Below are 27419 nucleotides of genomic sequence, written 5' to 3'. Positions count from 1 at the left end.
ACCCCCAGAGCCCACCAACACTCTCCTTCTCTGAGGAGAACGGGACTTGTAAGGACATCAACAAATTCTCTCAGGAGCGAAATTCAAGATCCTTCTCATGAAATTCAGTTTCCTTATAGAGTCCCTAGAAAGTGACACTGGAGCCCCATGGTGGAATTTCTCCATCTATGAAATGAGGACAAGCCCTCCTCTTCCATCCCCTCCTCTACAAATAATCCACGAATTTCCCCTTGGGACCTGGCATCATACTGCGCCAGATCACCTCTTTCACAGGGTGACAGCTGTGCCCACCCCCAACACACACACCCCCCAGCTGCTTGCTCCAAACACAGCAGCAAGCTCCATGCCAAAGCCAGCCTTTTCCAATCTGACAGTCCCCTGCCTCATGGCATATGTCACTGGAAGTCCTCTCCCAGTGCTCCATCACAAAGTTCTCTGCCCGTCCATCCTTCTGTCCTCCCTTCCGTCCTTCCATCCATCTTTTTTCTTCCTCCCTTCCTTCCTTCTGTCCTCCCTCCTATCCTTCCTTCTGTACTTCCGTCCTTCCTTTCTTCCCTCCTTCTGTCCATCCGTCCTTCCTTCCTTTCATCCTTCCTTCAGTTCCGTCCTTCCTTCCTTCCTTCCACATTCCAACTCTCTAGTGCCCTGTTTATCTAATTACTGTGAACATACGTTTTTCCCTATAAATGCTGAGGGGAAACTGCTCTGATTGCCAAAAAAGTTATTCCCTAGAACAGAAGGGGACAGACCTGGGCCTGCACGCAAAGTCCAGCCCACCAGCTTTGGTACACAAGGTTTACCAGCACACAGGCCTGCCCATCCCTTTACGTATTGCGTGTGGTTGCTTTAATACACCTGAAGTGCTGTGTACTTGCAGCAGAGACCCAGAGGTTGGCAAAGCCTGAAATGTTTAATCCCTGGCCTCTTCAGGGAATGTTTCCCAACCTCTGTTCTAAAATATCAGGGAAAGGGAATCAGCAGTTGGGGAGGAGTTGGGATTCCATTTCAATAAGCGTCGTGGGATTAGTGGAGGGTGAGAGCTGTTGTATCCTCTATCATACTGAATATTAAAAGGGACTTTGGGACATTTGTTCCTTTACATATGAGAGAAATCTGAGCTCAGAGAGGACTGGCGCCTTGCCCATGTCACACAATTATTCTAGCAGCAGAGCTCAGCCTGGAATGCCAGTTTTCTTTCATCCTATGCTAATTTCTACCATATGCAAAACCTTTATCTGTGAACTGTTTGAATCTACCAAGGAACCGTGAATGGATGTGATAATATCCTTGATTTATTTCAACCTCCATCCAGAATCATTCTTTTCACTTTTAAATAAACTGCATTCATAAATAGAAAATGCGCAAGTCATAAATACAAAGTTTAATAAATTACTCTTCCTGTTTTTTTACTGATTGTGAGCAGACCAATTCTTACAGCAACAAAGAACACAGTATACATGAAATGCAATTAATAGAAAAGTGCACAGAGAGAAGGAATGAACTAGAAGGAGGATGGCTGTGGGTCAGAGAGAGTTGGAAATAATGCTATCAACTCTCTATCAGATTTTTGATAAGAGCAGCTTATTCTTCAATTCTTCAAGCATCTTGGCTGAATTCTGTCTCCCGGTGCATCAACTGGCTCCTGGGAATCCACATTGCTCTCTGCCTTGCCTATCCCTGGAGGTACCGCTATCTCTTCTAACTGACCCTGTCCTTACAGGCTCCTGGCCATGTCCATCCCATTTCACTCTCTCTCTCTTTTTCTTAAAGACTTTAGTTTCTTAGAGCAGTTGCAGGTTCATAGGAAAACTGAGAGGAAAATTCAAATATCCTGTATGCCATCTTCCTCGAACGTGCACACTCTCCCCCACTGTCAGCATCTCTCTGCAGAGTAGATGTTTGTTACAGTCGGTGAACCTGCATGGACATATCATCACCCAAAGTCCTTTTTCCATTCCACCTCACAGTTAAGACTAGGCATTAGAGAGGATGTCCACTCTACAGGCCAAGCTTGTGTTCTACAGAAAGGAGTCGGGGGGTCTGAAAGGGGTGGGTAGCAGGAGCCAGTCTGAAAAGGCTACCTATTATAGGACCCCAACTCTGTGACACTCTGGAAAAGGCACATCTCTGGAGCCAGTAACAAGATCAGTGGTGCCAGGGGTCAGGGAGGGAGGAATGGGTGGAGCCCAGAGGATTTTTAGTGCAGGGAAACTACTCTGTGTGGTACTGTAAACTAGGATACAGGTCGTACACCTTTGTCCAAACCCGTGGAGTGCAACACCATGAGTAACCCTCATACATACAGGCCCCCTCCCCTGGGTCTGCAACACCAGCTGTCCAAGGCTGTCATGCTGGTCCTTATTTATTCCTCCCTTCACCACCCATTTTCCTTCCTTCCTGTCCTGCTTGGGGACCAAAGAGGCTGACCTCCACTCTGACAGCTCAGTGCTGGCTGGAGTCCTGTTGCTATGATCTGAATATTTGTGTCTGTATGTTGAAATCCGAACCCCTGAAGGTGGTGATACTGGAGGAGGAACCTTTGGGAGGTGATGAGGTCAGGAGGGGGCTCCCATGAATGCTCTCATTATAGAGGCCCCAAAGAGCCCACCACGCCCTTCTGCCACACACGGGTACAGTGGGAAGAGGGCCCCCATGCCACCACGCTGGCACTCTGGTCTCCAACTCCCATCGTCCAAACTGTGAGCAGGGAATTTCTGTTGTCCGTAAGCCCCCCAACCCGGACAGACTGAGTCAGCTGGTGCTGCAGACCCAGGGAAGGAGAAAGACTAGTGTGTTCCTCCCCAGCTCCTCCTCTGGGCCTACTCAGCAGAGGCCATGTCCCCACACGACCTGGGTCCTGTCAGGCAGCTCCATCGCCAAGGCTCCAGCCAGCATGGGCTCTGGGATACTGTTCCCTCGTTCTGCTCCTTCAGGCTTACACGTCAAGTCTTAAGTTGGCCATCCTAGAAGCAAAGGGTTCAGATGCACCTGATAGATGGAGCGGGGACAGAAAGGAAGTGAAAGGGGCAGGGCGGTGGTCCCAGCAGGAGGCCAGCTCCCTTGCGGTTCCAGGAACATGAGCTGCACACTGGGTTGACCCCACCTTGCAGAAAGGGGTCCAGTCTCCTACTGCCCCATGTTAGTTGTGCGAGGGTTGGGGAGACACAGCCACTTACTTAGGTTTTGTCCCTCCCTGTGCTGGCTGACAGCATTAAAGGGCAGTCGTGAACCACACGTAGCCAACACTCATACCCCTGGGCACTAGGGGAAGAGCGCACTAACCTGATTAAGGGGATCTGGGCAGGGTACCCCCAGGGTCTGTCCCACCCAGCGGTTGTCTCCTTCAGGCCAGGGACTACTGCTTACACTTCGCTGCATCCCCGACAGTCTTCACCTTGATCACATCTGTAGACAGGTGAGGAAACCAGCACAGACCCTCACCCGTGGGGGGACGGGTACAGTACATGTCCCTGCACAAATGAAAACCCTAATCAGGGAGACACACTGGAGATCCTGAGTTCCTCTGGCTGCCAGAGGTGGCAGCGGTCCTGACCTTGACTTTGGAGGTGGTACACAGGCCAGTGAAGACGAATTGTTTGGCCTCGGCCCAGCTGAAGCTCACTGCTGCAAGGTGATCACAAAACACGGCTCTGTCAGCGAGGGATCTGCTACCTCCGGCCCCAGATAAGTGGAGTAAACAAATAATTTCACAGTCTGCAGGAGGACAGGATTAATATGACCAGATTATCAATAGGTTTTCCATGGCCTATTGAATTCCTCTTTGTTGACTTCCATTACAATCCTCTGGTTTTACAGAGACTAATGTCTGTAGAGAATTATTTCAATGAAAGCTGACTTTTGGCCAATTTTAGAAGCAAATTATCATTGTCCTTACACTCAGATAATTAATTATAAAAAAAAAGCAAAACCACCACTTCAGCGTATCCAGACTCTCCAACAGGACAAACTGATCCAGAAACTTAATTAGTTTCTGAATGAGTTGCAAACAAAGCCAAGACAATCGAGCTCAAGAGGGAAGAGAATGAGCTCGCGGTCACAGGGGAACCAACTGAGCGGAGTGCGTCTCACAACTCTGTTAAGAGTACACCGTCACTGTTCTGCCTGCTTTGGCATCGTCTGGCCTTTTCCAATGTCGCAGCACATTCAGAGAAGGCTGGTGTGCGACATCTCCATCACACAACATTCCCATCCCAACTCAGGAAGCATGACGGGGCGCCTGCAATGTGCCTGGTTCTGTGCTTGCTTCCTTGGTCCATTCACTCAGCCAAGAACTGGGTGTTATTCCCCCGGGACTATCTTCCCATTCGACGCTCCTTGATCAATTTTTAGACCAAGAGTAAATCTCCTCTCCCATGACAGGTGCTATGCTGGGTGCTGTCATGAGACAGTCCACTGCCCAGAGGTGCACATCCCGAAGCAGTGCTTCTCAGACTGGGACCCGACCACGGGTTATGTGGGGGGCTCGTGGGGATGGAGCTCCTGTCTCAGGAGCCTGGGGTCAGGGGGTGGCTAAGACTCTGCTCCCTGGGGTCACTGGTCCTGCTGGCCTGTGGACCACATTTTGAGTAGCAAGGTTGCTAGGTACAAACCAAGCATAACTGCCCCAGAGGTGGTTCATCTTAAGATCAGGCACTCACACGAGATGCCGATGGTACAGAGGACAAGAGTATGCGTCTAAGTCAGAGCATATGAGGCTGACTCAGGCTCTACTGCTCCTTCCCTAAGACTCTGGGTGAGGTACGTGAACCCTCTGAGCCTCAGTTTATCACGCGTGAAAGCTCCTACCTTGTGAAGCTGTCTTGAGGATTAAATTAATTAGTCCTCAGAAGAAGAATAATGAAAACTATTACTGTCCTTCTTAAAAATTACACCTCTGAGTTCATGTAACATCTACCAGGCTTGGAGGTCCTCCAAGCACACTACAGTAAGTCACGAGACCCCAGGAGAACCTTTCCCCTGACCGTGAGGGTAATCCTATGGTAGGTCCCGGCAGGATGCTCCTTCATAGGATGGATGCAGCTTAGAGAACTCAAACCGCTATCAGTCAAGTGCGACAGAACGAGGGTTCGAGCCTGGAACTCCAGGTCCAGAATTTAGGCCCTGATCCCTCTGCTCCACCTGCCTCCCCAGGGGATAGCTACTCAAGAAGACTGTCAATAAAAGTGGCAACTGGGGCTCACCTCGCATTACACTTACCCACATTTTCTGGACCCACCTGGTTCCCTAGAAAGTCACACTGCCCCACCCCTCCCTCCCTCTTCCAGTCTGTCCCCGAAACTGCCAGCACCCTTCTCTCTCTGTCCTCTAAACTTGTAGATTACTTATTATGTTTTCCTCTTCCTTGGGAGAGAGTCTTATATTGTGTAAAATTAATCCTCCCTCTGGGTTTCTTTCCCTTCACAACTGTAATCATTACTAACCCTGCTCAGGCCCCCTGTGCTCCCGCTTTGGCCGGACAGACACCGAGTCTCCCCAAGACAGCAGGAAAGGGAGAAAAGCTGTGATTATTTACACTTTTAGTTTCATCCAGCATACAATGCTCTATAAATCTTTAAAAACAGCTTGTTTTCCCAGTCACTAACTACACTAACACCAGAGTACATAGATGGTGTTTCACTGAATTCTTGAGACAAGTTCTTGGCAGCCCCATTTCACAGACATAAAAAGCGAGATTCACAGTGGTTCAGTCACAGCAGCTAAGCGACAGCCAGGAATAAAGCCTGGGTTTGGTGGGTTCCAAAATCTGTTTTTGACAATTTCTTCTCAAATGATTTACACTCTTAATTAGCTTAACAATCACTTTCCTTCTAGATCATGCAAAGGTAAACTTCAGCCCTGTTCCAATCTTCAGAAATCTCCACGGCGTAGTGTGTGCATTAGTGAGGCTGTGTCTAGCAGTCTAAAAATTCACTTCCTTCCCCCCCTTACTCCCAGGCAGCCCATGTCACTCCTGGAATTCTATTTGTACCGGGAGCCTCACAAACACATCGAGGGGTCTGGGAACTCAGTGCACCCACTTGGATGATTCTGATCACCAAGCACTGATGAGTTCCAGACAGCCAAGCTACAACACCTGGTAAACCCGGTGATAAAACCCGTGAACCACAAAAGGCCATGGTGGTAATGAGTGAGACTCAAAATTGACAATATGCGGACTTGAACATTTTTCTGAAATATACTATGCCAAACTACTCAAGTGCAGTAAATTATTATTTCAGTCATTTCTGGAGCTAATTTGAGACAACGGTGAGACCAAAAGAAAATAATCCAGCAGAGATCCCATTTCCTGAAAACAGCTTTCTTGGGAAAATGTACATAAGCAATCAGACAAATATTGATGTTCTAGGAACTTCTGGGCTCACATCTGTGTCTCTAATAATGAGTCATGAAGATGAGATTTTTTTTCCTAGAAAGCAATCATATCCATTGCATCACATTCATATTAATTTTATAGCACTCAAATGTTACCCACTTTTAGGAGAAGAACTGGATATATAAATTTAACTGGATAATTATAAAGGCTGACCAAAACTTTTAAAAGTGAAATTTGAACAAAATATCAAAGGAAATTGTATGAGTGACTGTCCTGGTGCCCCATCACAGCCCCCATTTTCCTACCATACCCCAGGCAACTACAGCTCCTGAATGAGAGAAAAAACAAATTCAGATGATGCTTTATTATTTTGGCACTGAAATAATTTCTACCTGTTCCTCAAGCAACTAAATTTACCCAGTAGAAACAGCAAATCCCAGTCTTCTTTTGTTCAGTCATTTTCCCTTTTTAATATAATCACAGATTGGATTCCTCCACTAATGTCATGTTACCAGGAAGCTAGGGACTCACAAAGTAGATTTTGTGCTTCTGGTCTCATACATGTAGCTAAATTTAAAAGCAAAAAGGAGCACGGTTACTTTTATGTTCAACAGGAGAAAGTATACAAAGGACAAACCAATTTCCTTGGAAAAGCAGGGTAATGGGTCTGTGTATGGGTCCTGTTCTGCTCCAACCCCTCACCTAAGACTCACTTCTGCTGTGAATGACATGCAAGCATTAACAGGCTTCTGCTTAGTTAGCAGAGGACATACCATGTATGGAGTGCCTTGGGAAAGAAGACGGGGTTGAGTGGATGACCAACTATAAAAAGAAATGCCTCTCATGATAACAGAATACAGCCTCTAGGCAGTGCTGCCCAGCAGAGCATGTGATGATGGAAATGTTCTTTATCGACAAGGTTCAATACAGTGGCCACCAGGCACAGGTGGCTACTGAGCACTTGAACTGGGGCCAGTGCAACTGAGGAAATGAATGTTTAATTTTATTACACTTTAACTTGAATTTATATATTTTTTTTTAATTGAACTATAGTCAGCTTACAATGCTGTGTCAATTTCTGGTGTACAGCATCATGTTTCAGTCATACGTGTACACACAGATGTTCCTTTTCATCGCAGCACTATTTACAATAGCCAAAACATGGGAACAGCCTAAATGTCCATCAACAGGTGACTGGATAAAGAAGATGTGGTGTATTTATACAATGGAATACTACTCAGCCATAAAAACCGACAACATAACGCCATTTGCAGCAACATGGATGCTCCTGGAGAATGTCATTCTAAGTGAAGTAAGCCAGAAAGAGAAAGAAAAATACTATATGAGATCACTCATATGTGGAATCTAAAAAACAAACAAACAAACAAAAAAAAGCGTAAATACAGGACAGAAATAGACTCATAGACAGAGAACACAGACTTGTGGTTGCCGGCGGGGGCAGAGGGTGGGAAGGGATAGACTGGGATTTCAAAATTGTAGAATAGATAAACAAGATTATACTGTATAGCACAGGGAAATATACACAAAACGTTATGGTAGCTCACAGAGAAAAAAATGTGACAATGAGTGTGTATATGTCCATGTATGACTGAAAAATTGTGCTGAACGCTGGAATTTGACACAACATTGTAAAATGATTATAAATCAATAAAAAGTGTTAAAAAAAAGATATTCCTTTTCATATTCTTTTCTATTATAGGTTACTACAAGATACTGAATATAGTTCCCCATGCTATACAGAAGAAACTTATTGTTTATCTATTATATACATAGTAGTTAGTATCTGCAAATCTTGAACTCCCAATTTATCCCTTCCCACCCCCTTCCCCTCCTGGTAACTACAGTTTGTTTTCTATGTCTGTGAGCCTACTTCTGTTTTGTAAATAAGTTCATTTGTGTCTTTTTTTTTTTAAATTCCACGTATGAGTGATCATACAGTATTTTTCTTTCTGGCTTACTTCTCTTAGAATGATGATCTCCAGGTCCATCCATGTTGCTGCAAATGGCATTATTTTATTCTTTTTTGTGGTTGAGTAGTATCCCATTGTACACCACTCTTCTTTAATCACTCATCTGTCAATGGACATTTAGCTTGCTTCCATGTATTGGCTATTGTAAATAGTGCTGCTGTGAATACTGGAGTGTATGTGTCTTTCCGAATGAAGAGTTTTCTCTAGATATATGCTCAGGATTGGGACTGCTGAATCATATGGCAACTCTATTTTCAGTTTTTTAAAGAATCTCCATACTGTTTTTCATAATGGCTGCACCAAACCAGACTCCCACCAACAATGTAGGAGGGTTCCCTTTTCTCCACATCTTCTCCAACATTTATCATTTGTGGACTTTTTAATGATGGCTATTCTGACTGGTATGAGGTGATACCTCACTGCAGTTTTCATTTGGACTTCTCTGATAGTTTGTGATACTGAGCATTTTTTCATGTGCCTACTGGCCATTTGTATTTCTCCACTGGAGAATTCCTTGTTTAGAGTCTGCCCGTTTTTTGGATTGGGTTGTTCGGTTTTTTGTTATTAGGTTGTATGAGCTATTTATGTATTCTGGAAAGTAAGCCCTCATCATTAACTTGAATTTAAACAGGGACCTGTGATTGGTGGCTACCAATCACGTACAGGACATATTGCATTAAACTACTGTTCCCAGCTTTCTTCTTCCTTTGTTTCTCCTAAAGACTAAAGCTGAATGGTGTTGCTCAAAAGTGCTTTCCAACATAGCATGCAATGTCTAGGACATCAGCCCAAAGCAATTCATGCAAACAGGACTCTTTCATAAGAGAAACCTACTTCCCACTGGAGGCAGAAGTGCTGAAAGGAAGGAATGGGTCCAAGTTTGGCCCACAGGCATTTCTTCATTTGCTAGGGCCTGCAGATGGGTGGTGACTGTCGTGGCACTGCACAGGGACAGACAGCACTAGAAAGAGTGATTAATTAATGGCACTACTGTCCAAATGCTCCAGAGGGAAGTGGCAATTTAAGGAAAATACTGGAAGGAGGCTCTCCTTAGAACTTCTGATGTGGCATTACCTTTCGATCTGACATGTAATAATGTTTCTACAAAAACTTTCAGAGTGGTGGACCATAGCATAGCACTGGGGCAAATGGTTTTGGAGGGCAGCTGTGGATGGAAACAAATGGGAGATGAGAATTGAGGTATAATTATTATGTAAATTGGGCGTGACTGGGGGACTGGAAAGAGGACTGCTTGGAAAAGAGGATATCCTGGAGGATAACATCTGTCTGTCTCAGAGATAGGTCGTATGGCAAGCCTGTGGAGACATGCAGCAATGCTTAGAGGAAGAGGAAAGCCACAGCAGGTGTGGAAGGAGGTGTACCCACTTGTCAGTGTTCTCACTTGGACACACACACACTCATTCTCTCTCCCTGAGACCTCCAGGGGACCAGAGTGCAAGGTGGGATAGCTTTTATGTAACAACGTCAGAAATGGATGTTTTCTGGAGAAGTTTGACAAGGAAAGCAAGTCTCCCACAAGCACAGAGAAACTTCAGGAGTCCCCGGGCAGCAGGAGGAGATACTGGTTGGACTGACCAGGTCTGAGCACCTGGGCAGGGCGTTTATGAGACATTATTAGATGAGGAGGTGCTCTGACACATACCACTGGGAGTTCTCTGGGTATCCAGTCCTCACTGAGCATGAGGGGAATCTGAGCACAGGAAAATCCGCAGGCTCCGGTATGGGCAGACACAGCCCAGAGAAACAAACGCCCAGTGTAAAACCACAAAGCAACGAGGATGCCGGCGACAGCAAGTGTTCTGGATGCTCACGTGACTAGCGCCATGGTCCCCACTGCCCGTTACACTATCACATATTCTCCTTTCAATGGCTACGAAAGGTAACTCAATGCTGTTTCAGTTTCACAGAGGAGAAAACTGAGGTTCAGAAAAGCTATGTACATTGCTGGATCGCATAACCAAAAAAATGAAGGGGCCAGGTTTCGATCAGATTTTTTTTTAACTCTAGAGTTCAGGATATGGTCCATAATGATACCCTGCCTCCTCTTGAATACGTTAAGATCTGGTTAAGTTTCTAGTTCTATTTGTGTCCCCTCATGCCAATAGCCCCAGAATGTTTATTATATCTCATTCATTCATTCATAAAATATTAATCGAACACTTCAAGTATGTGCTGGGAACCACGCTGGGTACTGGGAAGTACAAAGATGAAAAGGCAGGCCCACTACCTACAAGGAGCTCACAGGCAAATAAATATATAAGTAAATATTTACAGTAGATTAATTCTGCCTGTTATGCCTTCTGCCACATTTCCATTAAAATAGCCATGGAGAACTTCAGAAACTAGCAATGACATTAAAAGGAAAAAAAGTCCCAGCAGAATGTCCTATGGCCCTTCTCTACACAGCAGTGTGTCATGGAACCACAGTTCCATTGTGTGAGCTACTAACAGACACTCTCAAAGCAGAAAATGGTAGATTTTATAACATAAAGCAGGTTCCTTTACAGTAGAAGGTTTCTGCTGTCTGTGAACATGCTCTGCAAACCAAAAAGGAGGTATGATATACAATGTTTTTCTAAACTTATTTAGTCACAGAAAATTTGCATGGCTGCACCAACTTGCATCCCTGCCAACAGTGTAGGAGGGTTCCCTTGTCTCCGCACTCTCTCTAGTATTTATCTAGTGTGGACTTTTTCATGATGGCTATTCTGACTGGTGTGAAGTGATACCTCATTGTGGGTTTGATTTGCATTTCTCTGATAATTAGCAATGTTGAGCATCTTATCACGTGCCTATTGGCCATCTGTATGTTGGTACAGCCACCATGGGAAACAGTATGGAGGTTCCTTAAAAAGACTGAAAATAGACTCACCCTATGATCCAGCCATCTCACTCCTGGGCACACATCCAGAAAAGATGAAAACTCTACTTCGAAAAGATACACACACCCCAATGTTCACAGCAGGACTATTTATAATAGTCAAGACATGGAAACAACCCAAGAGTCCATTAACAGACAACCAAGAACCTGTGGGGGTGTGTGTGTGTGTGTGTGTGTGTGAATGTATTTTTTATATATATGTGTGTATATATATATATCTTATATATACATATAATACATACATGCACACACATAATGGAATACTACTCAGGCATAAAAAAGAATGAAATAATGCCATTTGCAGCAACATGGATAGATCTAGAGAGAAAGACAACTATTATATGATATCACTTATAAGTGGAATCTAAAAAATCATATGAATGGATCTATATACAAAACAGAAAGCAACTTACACACAGAAAGCAAACATGGTTACCAAATAGGACAGGGAGGGCGGAGGGCTATAAGTATGGAATTAACAGCTCTAAACTACTATACATAAAATAAATAAGCAACAAGGATTTACTATACAGTACAGGGAACTATATTCATTATCTTCCAATAACCTATAATGGAAAATAATCTGAAAAAAATACAAAGATAACTGAATCACTCTGCTGTACACCTGAAACTAACACAATACTGTAAATCAACTTTAAAAATGTCATGGGACATGTTAGAAGATAAATAATTAGCAAAATGGAAAAGCAACAAGAAAGGGGGAAATGGCAGAGGTTAAAGGCAACAAGCAGGGGCAGCTGCCCTCGGGGCTATCTTACTTCCTGTGAAAAGTCCTGTAACCCGGGCTCAGACAAGACTATCCTGGGTGGCAGTGCAGTGTGGGAGGTGTGGTTCTGCAGCTACCACCCTGCACAGGAGTGGACTCAGGGCTTTTGGCCAACCCACTCCACAGAGACACATGCGGGGCTCACCACTCTGAGCCAGGGACTAGATGTCATGGGGACACTCAGCTGAGAAGCAGAAGAAGCTGGCATCGAGTGGACAATGAGGAAGATTAGTGACACTCCACTGAGCCCCAGCACTGGGAAGTGCCGGGCAGAAGAGATTCCTCCCAGAGTGTGTTGAGTAAACAGAAATTAACAACAGGGGCCAAAACCTGGGACCTAACACAATGGAGGGGATGACAGCATGTGGGCTGTTCACATGCTAGGAAGCCATGCAGCAATGCACCTGAAGGACCTTCTGATATACACACTAGCACAGACAGATCTCAGAAATGTGACAATGAACGGAAGGTGCCACATACAAAAGAGTACTCGCCGTACGATCCCCAGATCATCAAGTTCTGCAGATCAGAACAGTGGTGCCTTTTTGGACGCAAGGATGGGAGGGATACAAAAGAGGCTTTGGGGTGCAGTCTCTACCTTGATTTTGGAGTGTTTATTTCATAAAAATTTGTGGAGCTGTACACTTACAATACGAAGCCTTCCATGTGTTTATCGCACCTGGATAAAGTTTTACTTTAAAAATAAACAACAGATGGTATAAAGAAGGCCAACATATCTAATATGTTAGTAACCATACAGAAGGTAAACTTCCCTCCTGAAAGACCTAGAACCTTAGATTACCTCTCAAATCTAACCAGGTGACATTTAACAAAGCAAACCACAGTAAGCAAATAAATGGGTGAGGAATAAATGAGTGGACATACGGATAAAGAAAAAGAGTCTCTGGTCAAAAGAAAGGAGATTAGCAGATACTACCACTGTAAATAAAATACATATACAACAAGGACCTACTGTATAGCACAGGGAACTATATTCAATATCTTGTGGTAACCTGTAATGAAACAGAATATGAAAATGAATATATGTATGTATATATATGACTGAAACCTGCTGGGCACCAGAAATTGACACAACATTGTAAACCAACTATACTTCAATAAAAAATTATAAAATTTAAAAGAAAATAAAAGCATCACAAAGATTTTTTAAAAAGAGAAAGTAGGAATGGTAATAGTAACATGAGACAAAGTAGAATCTAAGGAAACAAGCCTTAAATGAGACAAAGAGAATCATTCCTCCCATTTGCCTGAACTTGGATCCACTGTAAATTACTCCTCCTTGCAATCAGCAGGTATGAGGTGCTCAGGGGGGTTTCTAATTGTTAAACTCAAATTTGATCAGGTCACTCCCTGCCCAACATTCTTCTGTGGTATCTAAATCCCACACTTCTCAGCCTGGGATCACTAGTTGACTTCTACTTTCGTCTGTCAGGCACACCAGTCTCCAGCCACTTTAATAAAGCTGCTTCATTCTCATTACTCTTGCTCATACTTTCGAGTCTTTTTTGTCCCTCCTCTGGAATGCCCAAGGAGTTATAGTCCTTGCTTTTACATGAAAAATTCCTCCTTGTGTATGCCTCCCTCATAACCCCGTTTTGGCACCTGGTAAAGTTTTCATGACCACTAGTACTCACTAGTCACTCCTTAGTTTGTGTCCTGTGGTCTCTTCACACCAGTGATCACATACATGTTGCAACTCTTAGCTTTCATATCTGCAAAGTCCTCGTGAGCAGGGGCCAAGGACTGGGTGACAAAGGCTCAAAGCAGGACAGACTGGGTGTGGAGCCACCTAGATTGGCTGATGACAAGGTGGAGCCCCTCGGCATGTGGTCCTGTGACATCTGTGGCTCTAGCTGCTGATGAAGAAGAGAGCTCTAGAACCAGAGACAGGTACTGAGGTAGCCAGCCAGGCCCTCATAATGCCAGGTGATCTGGCAATTTAACAGCCCTGATCTCGGCCATCACCTTAGAAACATGTTACATCAGTGTGAGACCCCCCAAGACTGTATCCAGGAGGGCATTTCTCTCCAACCTTCCCCTTCTACTCCCTGCATGAAGCTTCTCACTGATATGGCCTCAAACTCAGATTATTTCCACAGTAAGTAGCTGAAGGAAGAGAAGAGGGTCTGGAATTCTCACAGTGGGGCTGGACAACCAAGAGTTAACCCAACAGTCAGCACAAAGGCCTCTTACTCAGCCCTGGTGGACTGAAAGCACTGCTTCCAAACAGTCAGTGCTCACCAGCTGCATCAAAGGACAATGATTTTAAGAGGGAACTTTGCATCTCAGAAATCTGATCTCCAAGAAGAAATGCTGTCACTTCTGAGCAGAGAGCACCAATTCGTTCCTACTTCTACCACCAGCTGGACTAGAATACTGGGACATAGTTCTTAATCCTCAAGTCCTTCAGACTCCGCGTCTGTCTGTTTCACCAGAAGCTAAAAGCGTAGGATGCAAACATGGCTAATTTGCATGATCACAGACCATTGGTAAGAGATGCCCACGGTCAAGGACACTCTCACTCCTAAGATCCCTAAAATTCACCTTGACATGTAACTCTTGCGCAGCAACTCTGAGCCTAGTACTCTATTACATGCTATGAGGGGCACCAACATATTGATATGTGGTCCCTGCCTCTGAAGGACTTTCAGTGTGACCAACTAGATGAAGTACCTTATTCATAGAGAGCACTAGAGCATTATATTTAAATGTGTAAGTTTTTGAGTCAGACAGCCTAGTTTACACCCTGGATCTGTAAGTTACAAACTTTTATAACTGTTGGCAAGATGTATTTTGGTTTCCTCATCTGCAAAATGGAGCTAACAACAGGATCCACCTTAGCATTGCTGTGAGGGTTCAGGGAGTAACAATGCAGATACAGAGCACAGAGTTAGTGTTAATAGTTGTCATGTTAACCAGTGTTCACATGAAAAAGGTTTCTGTAAGTAGACAAATGATGACTTGCTAAAGTAATTAATAAAGTTAAGTAATGATAAAGCTCAGCAAAGACAGAGATACTTGGGTCCAAAGCAAAGTGAAGTTAAAATGTCCATAGTACTCAAAGCAACCTACAGATTCAGGGTGATCCCTATGAAAATATCAAGAGCATTTTTCACAGAACTAGAACAAACAAGGCTAAAATTTCTATGGGAACACAAAAGACTCCAAATAGCCAAACCAATCTTGATAAAAAAAAACACAACTGGAGGAATCATGCTTCCTGATTTCAAACTGTACTACAAAGCTACAGTCATCAAAACTGTGTGGTACTGGCACAAAAACAAGACACACAGATCAATGGAACAGAATAGAGAGCCCAGAAATAAACTCACTATCCATGGCCATTTAAGCTATGACAAAGAAGGCAAAAGTATACAATTGAGAAGAGACAGTCTCTTCAATAAATGTTATTGGGAAAAATGGACAGATACATGAAAAGAACAAAACTGGACTACTGGCTTATACCATATACAAAAAATAAACTCCAAATGGGTTAAAGACTTAAATGTAAGACCTGAAACCATAAAACTCCTAGGAGAAAACAGACAAAGTACACTCTCTGACATCAGTCTTAACAATATCTTTTTGTATTTGTCTCCTCAGGCAAGGGCAACAAAAGCAAAAATATACAAATGGAACTACATCAAATTAAGAAGATTTTGTACAGTGAAGAAAACCATCCCAACATACTGAATGGGAAAAGATAGTTGCAAACAATATCATATGATAAGGGGCTGATATCCAAAATATACAAAGAGCTCCTACAGCCAAATATCAAAAAAAAAAAGCAACCCAATTTAAAAATGGGCAGAGGACCTGAACACATTTTTCCAAAGAAGACATACAGATGGCAACAGACACATGAAAAGATGCTCAACATCACTAATTATCAGCTAAATGGAAATCAAAACCACAATGATACATCACCTCACACCCATTAGAATGTTATTATCAAAAAGACAACCAATAACAGGCGTTGGAGGATGTGGAGAAAAGGGAACCCTTCTGCACTGTTGACTAGAATGCAAATTGGTGCAGCCACTGTGTAAAACACAAAATTAAAAATAAAACTACCATATGATCCAGCAATTCCACTTCTGAATGTCTATCTGAAGAAAACTGAAACACTAATTCAAAGAAATATATGCAACCCTACATTCGTTACAGTAGTGGCTAAGATTTGGAAGCAACCTAAAGTGTCCATCAATAGATTTATGGAATATATTTATGACAGAATATTAGCCAAAAAAAAGAATAAAATCTTATTTGTGACAACATAAATGGACCTAGAGGGTACTAAGTGAAGTAAGTCAGACAGAGAAAGACAAATACTACGTGATTTCACTCATATATGAAATCAAAGAAACAAAACAAATGAACAAACAAAACAAACAGAAAGAGACTCAAAGATACAGAGAACAAACTGGTGGTTTCCAGAAGGGAGGGGGTGGGAAAATGGATGAAATAGGTGAAGGGGATTAAGAGGAACCAACTTCCAGTTATAAAACCAGTAAGTCAGGGGGATATAATGTACAGTACAGTGAACACAGTCAATAATACTGTCAGAACTTTCTATGGTGACAGATGGTTACTAGGCTTATGGTAATCATTTTGTAATGTACATAAATATTGACCCACTATGTTATATACATCTGAGACTAATATAATATTGTATGTCAACTATACTTCAACATAAAAGAAATTAAGTTTTTAAAAAGAAATTTCAAAATTAACATCATGAACAAAATATGAAAGCAATGGTATTTTTGGAGGAAAAAGAACTGAAGTGTAGTGAAGAGAGAAGGAAGGCAGTTTATCAAGAAGACTTCTTTCTGCTAGAATTGGTATTAGGTGCTATACACTGAACCATCACTATGTCATTTGTACAATGGAGGACACGGGGCTTAAGCTAAGCTCATGAGCCTGGTCTGAACTTGGAAGAGCCTAGAAAAAGAAGAAAGGAAATGCCCATTCATATGTCCAACCACCAAAAAAATGGCAAAAACATGAAAGCCATGTCATGAGACACTTGGATGGATGAGAGTGCCACCGGGTGGTGCAGGACCGAGTCAAGAATGTGCTGGAGGCCCAGGGACTTGAATCTGTGCCCTGGCTCCAATATTTCCTAGTTGTGACTCAACTTCTCTGAGCCTTAGTTTTCTCATTCTGAAGAAGAAGCAATAATAACTACCTCAGGGATACTGTAAGGATTAGAGATACAGACATAAAAGAACCAAGCACAATAACCAATATAGTAGAGCCTCTTAAAAAATGTTCCTTCTGTCCAATGGTATACAAGACAGCCAATGCCCAAATGTTCCCACACTCAAATTTCAGATCATTTGAGAGAGCTGTGATTTAAAGATAAATCATTATTATAAATCAAGACTCCAAATTAAAAAATCAGTTCATGTTAAGTTATTCATATATTTTGGTTTGCATCGACAATTTTAGAACAAATAGGTTCAATTAAAATTTAGACTGGTTCATTGGACTTGTGGAATTTGGGGGCAAGTTTGATAAAGAAATTAGCTTTGGGGGTGTTTAAAAATTAGTTAACTTCATTCTTATTTGAAAGTCAAGAGTTTAGTTCAATTAAAAAGCTTGCTATGGATAACTTTTGCTTTGTCATTTTCCTCTTTCATGCCAATAGTAGGATCACAGAGGCAGAGGTAAAAGTGCGTGTGTGCGTGTGTATGTGCCCGTGAGCACACATGTAGAATCTTCTCAGCCAGCATTCTCTCTGTTCCCTTAGACTCCCGCAGTTAGGCAGGGCCCCATGAGTAGTTCTGAGAAGTAATGAGCTTCAGGAAGAATGCAGAAGGGCCGGGGTGTGTCCCCTCATTGTCCCATCCCTGCCATGTTGACCAAAGAAGACTTACTGTGACACTGGAGTGACAATGTCAAAGCATCTGCTGTGACTGAGTCAGCACTGCAGACAGTAGCCCTAGAGACACAGTTGTTCTTAAAAGGGACTTTGTGTTAGTGAGAAAGAAACCTTTGGTGTGTTAGGCCTTCAGATTCAAGCTTGTTTGTTACCACAGCAACACCTAACCTATCCTGGTGGATACGATATTCACGTTCATTACTTTTCTTGAGTCAAACAAAATATATGTGCGCGGTGGGGTATGAGTGAAAGAGATTGAGAGAAAAGGCATGTGAAGCTGTGTGTCTTACAGAGGAAACATCACTGTGGAAGAATAACACAGATGTGATTTATTGGTTCTGATGTTCAAACCTGTCTCCTACATTCAAGAAAGGGCTCTCTAGAGTAATTCATCTGTAACAACAACTGAACGCTCCAACCGTGGCTACTCCTAGAACAGCTGTGAGGTACAGGGGTGTCTTGAAACCGAATTTTTACTCTTCATTAATCCATCCGTCAAATTCTTCCTTGATCACACTTATGGTTATCTATTACCAGCTACTAAGTACCTGTCATCCCAGCACTGCAGGAACACTGTCCATTGTTTATGACTTCTCCAGGAAGAGTTAATTTTCTGCCCATGGGTTTTATCACATGTGCCTTACATAGATTGTCAAACATTTTTAAATGGAACTCACAGTTTTCTTTACATAACATTTTTCAGAAATCAAAGAAATTCAACTTTATGATTTAAAAATGGAAACTATTAAGAAAGCACAAGCAACAAAAACCATTTGTAATTTCACCACCCAGATAAAAAACACTATTATTATTTTCATATATTACAGCCTTTTTTATGTTTATGAATTTTAAACAATCAGAATCTATAGTTTTTGCACTGCTTTTTAACCTAATGATATATTAAAGAGCATATCCCTGTCATCATTTTTAAGTATCAGTTTTTAGTAACTAATATTCTATTATATTGAGGTATTAAATCTATTCAGTCAGTCCTTTCTCTTGGCCATTTAAATTGTATCCAATGTATTGTTATTTAAAGGTACTCTCAAGGGTGTATATATTATTTATATATATGTCAGTGTCCCAAAGCCCAGCTTCACTCCAGATACAATTTTCATAAAATTATACAGTACCTATTCCTTAGAGCAAGCTGATACTTTTGATTTGTGATCATCAAAGTGGAAATGGGACCACATGCTTGTGAGAAGCTGGGGAAGAGAAAACATGCAAGAGGCCCAGGGAAGAGTCTACAGAAGAAAATGTCTCAAGGGGATGAGTGGCTCATGCCAGTTAAGCCTCAGGCTCCAAGAAAAATGACTCTGTCTTCCCCCTGGGTTTTTCTTTCTCATCCTCTCCTCTCCACTAAGAGTAAGACCTAAAAAGGACAAAAGGACACATCTCAATTCTTCCCTCAATCCAACACAACAAAAGGGCCCTCTCAACTCTCATGTGGTCCAGCTCAACAGAATGGGAGACTAGACAGGGCTTTGGGTCAATGGTCCACCTGATGATAGTGTTCACCCACAGTGTCCTTCAAACATCACATGTACCCTGGGGACCCGCCAAGGACATTGAGGGAACAAAGATTAACAACAAGTTTCTTCTGTATAACACAGGGAACTATAGTCAATACCTTGTAGTAACCTATAATGGAAAAGAATATGAAAATAAATACATGTATGACTGAAACATTGTGCTGTACACCAGAAACTGACACAACACTGTAAACTGACTATACTTCAATTAAAAGAAAAAGCACTGTGAGAAACCCCAAAAGGAGGACAGTGGGCAGTGACAGGACAGGACAAAGAAAACCTCCAAGTTTTTCCTGCCTCTCCCCCAGATTAGCACATTTCAAGCACCGTCAAAGAAAGTCAGCCAGTAAAACATTTGTGGACCTGAAGCACCATTGCTGGTGTTTTCCACTAAGACATGGAAAATAAGAAATAAGAAAATAATTGCAATGAGTAGAAACAACTGGGGTTATTAGAAAATAAAAGAAAACATTATGAATGAGACAAGAGAGGATTTCTGAGGAGGGTAAGAAGAGGAGGACTCAGAGAAGAAGCTGGTACCCAGGTCAGTTACCAACCACGGACCTTCCCTGGAGAAGTGCACCCTGATGGTGGCTTTAGCTATTTTAAGCAAGAAGAAACTATTTTAACGTCTGTATCTGCCAATCTCATTAGGCAAAATGTCAGAGCCTGTTAATTTCTCACTAAAAACTCCCCCAATTTTGAGTGAGAAATTTCCCATTTCTCTGCTGCCTCCAAAATTCCTTTAATACTCTAGAGAAGTGTGAATATTTAAGTCTTGCAGGGTGGGTCATAGTTCTGAAGGCAGGCAAGCGCTCTTCAAGGGGAACAGCACAGCAGGAAGATGGAAGAGCTTGGGCAAAGAGTGCAGGTGTGAGGTCGGGGTGTTAGGGGCAAGGACGGCATCAGTGATCCCTGTGGCTAGGATGTAGGGTGGGGGGAGGGCAGAGTCTTAGAACTAACAATGCTAGAGTCATTTACTGAGCATTTATGAGGGTTCAATGGTTTTGCTTCATAATTTACTTACTCATTTAAATCTTTCTTTCGCATTCAAATCTCAAAACCATCTTATAGGCAGTTATTATTCCCATTTTATAGATGGGCAGAGTGAGGCTCAGAGAATCTTGCTTCTATGTTTTTCCGTTGTTTTCGTTCTGTTTGCTTTTCAGAGGATCACAGAGCTGCTGATGTCAAAATCTGGTTTCTTTCCCATCGTGCTGGCTGAAACACAAAACTGATCGTTGACTCTATTACCCTCCGGGGGACTCCAGGCAATTTCAGGACGAAGAACAAACTAGCTGGTGGATACACAGAGCCCGTCTCTCACCCCATCTCCACAATGACCTCTCCTTCATCCCCTGCAGATGATGTGTCACTTTCCACATGTCACAGAGCTCAGTCACAACTCATGACATCTCTTGGTCACTGCTGAATTATCTGTCTGGCCCCACTCCAGACTGGATGCTCCTGGAGGTCAAGGGCGTGTTCTATTTGTATTTTCATCCCATGTGCAAGTACAATACCTGGTTCAAAATGAGGGCTCAATGTTTGTTGAATGAATCAATCAGTCAAAGAAATAATCTTCAGTTCCCCTGTGTAAAACCATCCTTCAAATACATCGTGCAGAATAGCTGACCCTCTGCTTTGGACAGTAACCAGAGCCTCACTTCTCTGTCCATCCCCACACTGCCCCCAACCATGGATTTCAAAGCCTTTGTCTTTCTGGTGGGAGGTATAGGTGGCTGGGTTATGTCTGAAAGAATACTGATTCAAGGACAGTCTTGCAAAGAGGCAAGAAAAGTAATTCCATTTTCTTCTCTGTTTGCATTCTTGATGTCATTTAGCTTCATGTGTAAAAATCACTCAAAAACATATTAGATGCATACATAGGATAAAAGCCCCAAAGAAAATACACCACAATGCTGATTTACTTCAGAGTCATGGGATTAGAGGTGATTTTAATTTTCAGTATTTGTACATTTTGTATTTTCTAAATTGTAGGTAATAAAAATGCATATATTACTTTTTTAACAAAAGTACGATAAGGATTACATTTTAAAGTATTAAGCAAACTCTGTAGATGAGTTCTTAGTATATAATATCAATATTCAAAATATAAAATGAGCATGTATTAATTATACATACCATATCAGTGCATTAAAGTATGGATAATTTAAAATTTGTAACAGTCTGCTTTTCTTTAAAAAATTGTTTGCAGATAGAATTGGGATTCTATTTAACACAAAGGCTTTGTAATTCACGCTTTAACTCTACTTGGCCATGAAGCCCTGAGGGAATTTCATCATGAAAGCAGCGCAAACATGTTCAAAGGAACAAGCCTTTCAAGCCAGCGATCCCCAACTGCCTTTCTCCCTGCCCTTCAACAAGAGGAGAGGCCCATCTGTCAGGCGGGGTAACAGGGCAACAGCATCCTGGTAGCGGCTGCTCACCTTGTGGTCCACAGCCCATCACAAGACCTGATGCTGTGTCCAGCAGGGGTGCCTGCAGTGTAGACACCATGAGGAAAAAAGCCTGTGTCCTTCCAGGCCTGTACTTGGCCGAGCTTTTAAGGCTACACCCTGGAGGAACTAACTGCCAACCCCGCTCCCTTCAGGGACAACCCCAGGCCTCGCAGGCAAAAGCCAGGGAAGCCGCTCTCGTTTTCCCTGGCACCTTTGTCAAGACAGAAAAATTGCAGGGGACGAGCAGCAGCGTGGAAGCCTGGCTGCTGGTGCGGACAGTGAGTGACCGGGCTCTGGACACAGCCCAGTGGAGAGGGCGGACCCTAGGGGCAGCAGAGGGGATGCTGAGCAGCAGACTCCTCCAAACTTTGGCCGCCAAGAAAGTCACTCAGATTTCTAGCATCCATCAAACAAGCCGGAGGAGACAGGAGACTCCCTTCACCTCTGGAGGGTTAAGATTTTTCAGTTCAGCCAGATTTACTCATCATATACCCTGCCACCCTCTTCTGTCTTCACCGGTCACTATGCCCTAACTCATCCCCGAAAAGAAAGATGTGCTGTGTTTGGAAGACACCACTGAGTTGATGGGCTGCATTTACGTGTTATGCATTCATTTGTGCCGTAAAGATGCCCAGAGATCACCTCACTGAAAACACTAAGCTCCCCAGGGACCAGAGATCCCCAGGAAGAACCAGGATTTAACTGACCTTGGGTACCATCTAGGTCTCTTGAGTTTCTCCACATCACCACTGTAACACGGGTGTTGACAGAAAAGTGAATAAAAGAGACAGCCTCTGCCCTCGGGGAGGTTTAAAACATCTACCTTGATGGCTGCCAGGGAGGCATGTTCACTAAACATTTATGGAATTCATCAGTAAAGTAACTTTGACCATGAGTCTGCTGTTGAACGCACAGTACAGGCACACCTCGGGGATACGGTGGGTTTGGTTCCAGACCACCGCAATACAGTGAATATCCCAATAAAATAAGTCACACGAATTTTTTGGTTTCCCAGCACATATAGAAGATACATTTACACTATAGTTTATTAACTGTGCAACAGCACTAGGTCTAAAAAAGGTGCATAGTTTAACTTAAAAATACTTTGCTGCTATGAATGACTGAAAAATTGTGCTGAACACTGGAATTTGACACAACATTGTAAAATGATTATAAATCAATAAAAAATGTTAAAAAATACTTTACTGCTAAAAAATGCTATCCATCATCTGAGTTTTCAGCAAATTGTAATCTTTTTTTCTGGAGGAGGGTCTCGCTTCAAGTTTACAGCTGCTGACTGATCTGGGTGGTGGCTGATGAAAACTGGGATGGTTGTGGCAATTTTTTAAAAGAAGAAAGTGAAGTCTGCCACATCACTTGCCTCTTCATTTCACGAATGATTTCCCCCTAGCATGCAATGCTGTTTGATGGCGTTTTACCCACAGCAGAATTTCCTTCAAAAATGGACTCAATCCTCTCAAATTCTGCCACTGCTTTATCAACTAGGTTTATGTAATATTCTACAATCCCAACAATCTTCACAGCATCTTCACCAGGAGTAGATTCCATCTTAAGAAACCACTTTCTTTTTTTTCCTTTTTTTTTTTTAACAAGAAACCACTTTCTTGACTCATCCTCATCCACTAAGTTTTATCCTGAGATGGTAGACCTTGTTGTTTACCTATTTTATATATAGCAGTTTGTATCTGATAATCCCAAATTCCTAATTTATCCTTCTCCCCCTTTCCATTTTGGTAAACATAAGTTTGGTTTCTATCTGTGAGTCCCTGTTCTGTAAATAAAGTTCATTTGTATTATTTTTTTAGATTCCACATAAAAGTGATATCATGTGGTATTTTTTCTTTCTCTTTCTGACTTAATTCATTAAAAATGACAATCTCCAGGTCCATCCATGTTGCTGCAAATGGCATGGTTTCATTCTTTTTGTGGCTGAGTAGTATTCCATTGTGTACATATACATACCACAACTTTTTTGTGCAGTCATCTGTCAGTGGACATTTAGGTTGCTTCCATGTCTTGGCTATTGTAAATACTGCTGCTATGAACATTGGGGTGCAGTAAATTCTCAAAGTAGAGTTTCTTCCCAATATATGCCCAGGAATGGGATGGCTGGATCATATGGTAAGTCTGTTTTTAGTTTTTTGAGGAATCTCCATACTATGGAGAAATTCCTCCATAGTAGCTGCACCAAACTACATTCCCACCAACAGTGTAGGAGGCCCCCTTTTTTCCACACCCTCTCCAGCATTTTGTCGTTTGTGGACTCTTGAATGATGGACATTCTGACTGGCATAACGTGATACCTCAATGTAGTTTTGATTTTCATTTCTCTAATAATTAGTGATACTGAGCATCTTTTCATGTGCCTATTTGCCTTTTGTATGTCTTCATTAGACAAATGTCCATTTAGCTCTTCTGTCAATTTCTTGATTGGACTGTTTGTTTTTTTCCTACTGACTTCTATGAGCTGTTTGCAGATTCTGGAGGTTAAGTCCTTGTCAGTCGCATCATTTGCAGATATTTTTTCCCAGTGTGCACAGGCTCTTTTCATTTTGTTTGCAATTTCCTTTGCTGTGGAAAAGCTTATAAGTTTAATTAGGTCCCATTTGTTTATTTTTGCTTTTATTTCTATTGCCTTGAGAGACTGACCCAGGAAAATATTGCTATGATTTACATCAGAGAATATTTTGCCTGTGTTCTCTTCTAGAAGATTTATGGTATCTTGTCTTATGTTTAAGCCTTTAGGCCATTTTTAGTTTATTGTTGTGTGTGATGTGAGGGAGTGTTCTAACTTCACTGATTTATATGTGGCTGTCCAGTTTTCCCAACACCACTCACTGAAGAGGTCATCTTTTCTCCATTGTATATTATTGCCTCCTTTGTTGGAGATTAATCAACTATACATGTGTGGGTTTATTTCTGGGCTCTGTATTCTGATCCATGGATCCATGTGTCTGTTTTTGTGCCACTACCACATTGTTTTGATTACTGTAGCTTTGTAGTATTGTCTGAAGTCTGGAAGGGTTATGTTTCCAGCACTGTACTTTTTCCTCAGGATTGCTTTAACAATTCTGGGCCTTTTGTGGTTCCACATAAATTTAAGGATTATTTGTTCTAGTTCTGTGAAAAGTCCTGGGTAATTTGACAGAGATCACATTAAATCTATAGATTGCTTTGGGTAGTATGACTATTTTAATACTATTAATTCTTCCAATCCAAGAGCATGGGATGTTTTTCCATTTCTTCAAATCATCTTTAATTTCCTTTATCAATGTTTTATACTTCTTTGTGTATAAGTCTTTCACCTCCTTGGTCAGGTTTATTCCTAGGTATTTTTTTGTTGACATGACTTTAAAAGGGGTTGTTGTTGTTTGTTTGTTTGTTTTTTCACTTTTCTGATATTTCATTGTTAGTGTGAAGAAATGCAACAGGTTTCTGTATGTTAATCTTGTATCCTGCAACCTTGCTGAATTCGTTTATCAGCTCTAGTACTTTTGAGTCTTAAGGGTTTTCTATATATATCATCATGTCATCTGCAAATAGTGACAATTTTACCTCTTCCCTTCCAATTTGGATCCCTTTATTTCTTTTCCTTATCTGATTACTGTGGCTAGGGCTTCCAAGACTATGTTGAATAGAAGTGGTGGGAATGGTCAACCTTGTCTTATCCCAGATTTTAGTGGGAAGGTTTTCAGTTTTTCACCAATGAGTACTATGCTTGCTAGGCTTGTCATAAATAGCTTTCATTATGCTGAGATGTTCCCTCTATACCCACTTTCATCCATCCATCATGAATGGATGTTGAATTTTATCAAATGCTTTCCTGCAACCATGGAGATGATCATGTGGTTTTTGCCCTTTCTTTTGTGGATGTGGTGTATCACATTGATTGATTTGAGTATGTTGAACCATCCTTGTGACCCTGGGATGAAAGTCCTAGACAGCATCTTCTTCCAATATTAGGCTATTTGTCTACATTCAATAGCTGTTGTTTAGTGTAGCACTTTCATGAATCAATTATCTCAGTCAGATCTTCTGGATAACGTGCTCCAGCTTCCACAGCAGCACCTGCTGCTTCACTTTTAACTTTAATGTGTGGAAACTGCTTCTTTCCTTAAACATCATGAACAAACCTCTGCCAGCTTCAAACCTTTCCTCTGCAGCTTCCATACCTCTCAGTCTTCAAAGAACTGCGGAGAGTTAGGGCTTTGCTCTAGATCAGGCTTTGGCTTAAGGGAATGTTGAGGCTGGTTTGATCTTCTCTCCCAGCCACTCAGAATTTCTCCACATCAGCAATAAGGCAGTTTTGCTTTCTTACCATTTGTGTGTTCACTGGAACAGCACTTTTAATTTCCTTCAAGAACTTTTCCTGTGTATTCACAATGTGGCTAACTGTCTGGCACAAGAGGCCTAGCTTTCAGCCTATCTGAGCTTTCAACATGCCCTCCTGACTAAGCTTAATCATTTCTAGCTTTTGATTTAAAGTGAAAGACATGCAACTCTTTCTTTCACTTGAACACTTAAAGACCACTGTAGGGTTATTAACTGGCCTAATTTCAGTATTGCTGTGTTCAGGAATTGGGAGGCCGAGAGAGGGAGAGAGAGCAATTAGAACACATACAACATTTATAGATTAGGTTCGCCGCTTTCTACGGGCATAACTTGTGATGCCCCCAAACAATTACAACAGAAACACCAAAGACTCCAGATCACAAATCACTGTGACATATATAAACAAAATAAAAAAGTCTGAGATACTGTGAGAAGTACCAAAATGTGACTGAGAGACACCAAGTGAGCAAATGCTGTTGGAAAAATTGTGCCAAGACTTGCCTGATGCAGGGTTGCCACAAACCTAAAATTTGTTTTAAAAAAATGCAGCATCTGCGAAGTGCAATAAAGTGAAGCCAGTAACACGAGGTCTGCCTGTATCTGTTTTCTTTCACCAAGGGGTTAGTCATTATCAGTCCAACTTAAATTTCCCACCCCCTCTCCTCTCTTCCTCCTTGGTAAACACTTCACACACTGGCTCCACCCCTAACACAGCAGACGCCCTCCTTCCTGTATGTAGTAATATGTTCACCAGTGTCTCCTCCACCATCAGGGGAGCTGCATGTGGACGTTCCCCACCACAGACCCCACAGCAATCATTCGAGGTCTGGTGTGTTGTAGACACTCAAGAAATATATGTTGAATGGATGAAATAATGACAAGGGGTCAAAGGGTGGTGGTTCTGAGTTACACAACTTGGACCAGCTCTAGCTACATGCAAGTTAGGAAGGTTTTAAGGGTCCTCCCTCCTTTCCTTTCTGCATAATAGTAACAATAACCATGAGGCTAACACAGAGTGAGCCTTTAGCGTGAGCCGGGACTGTGCTGTGCACTTTACTTCTTTAATTCTTGCAGCAAACCTGTGAGGTGTGTAGTGGTCGCAGCAGCAGCACAGCAGTGATAGGAGTAGTAGTAACAGTAGTAGCAG

At 42.2% G+C, this 27419-nt stretch overlaps 1 protein-coding gene across 4 annotated transcripts in view; it reads right to left on the bottom strand.

Moving 5' to 3' along the window:
• CPNE4 (copine 4) overlaps positions 1–27419 on the bottom strand; it is a 390855-nt gene that overhangs the window by 275491 nt on the left and 87945 nt on the right. The gene's annotated exons all lie outside the window — the stretch shown is intronic.

Source organism: Vicugna pacos, chromosome 1 (assembly GCF_048564905.1).
Source record: "Vicugna pacos chromosome 1, VicPac4, whole genome shotgun sequence".
Classification (NCBI taxonomy): domain Eukaryota; kingdom Metazoa; phylum Chordata; class Mammalia; order Artiodactyla; family Camelidae; genus Vicugna; species Vicugna pacos.
Note: the sequence above shows the minus strand (reverse complement) of the source record. Positions and strands in the feature narration are given on the sequence as shown.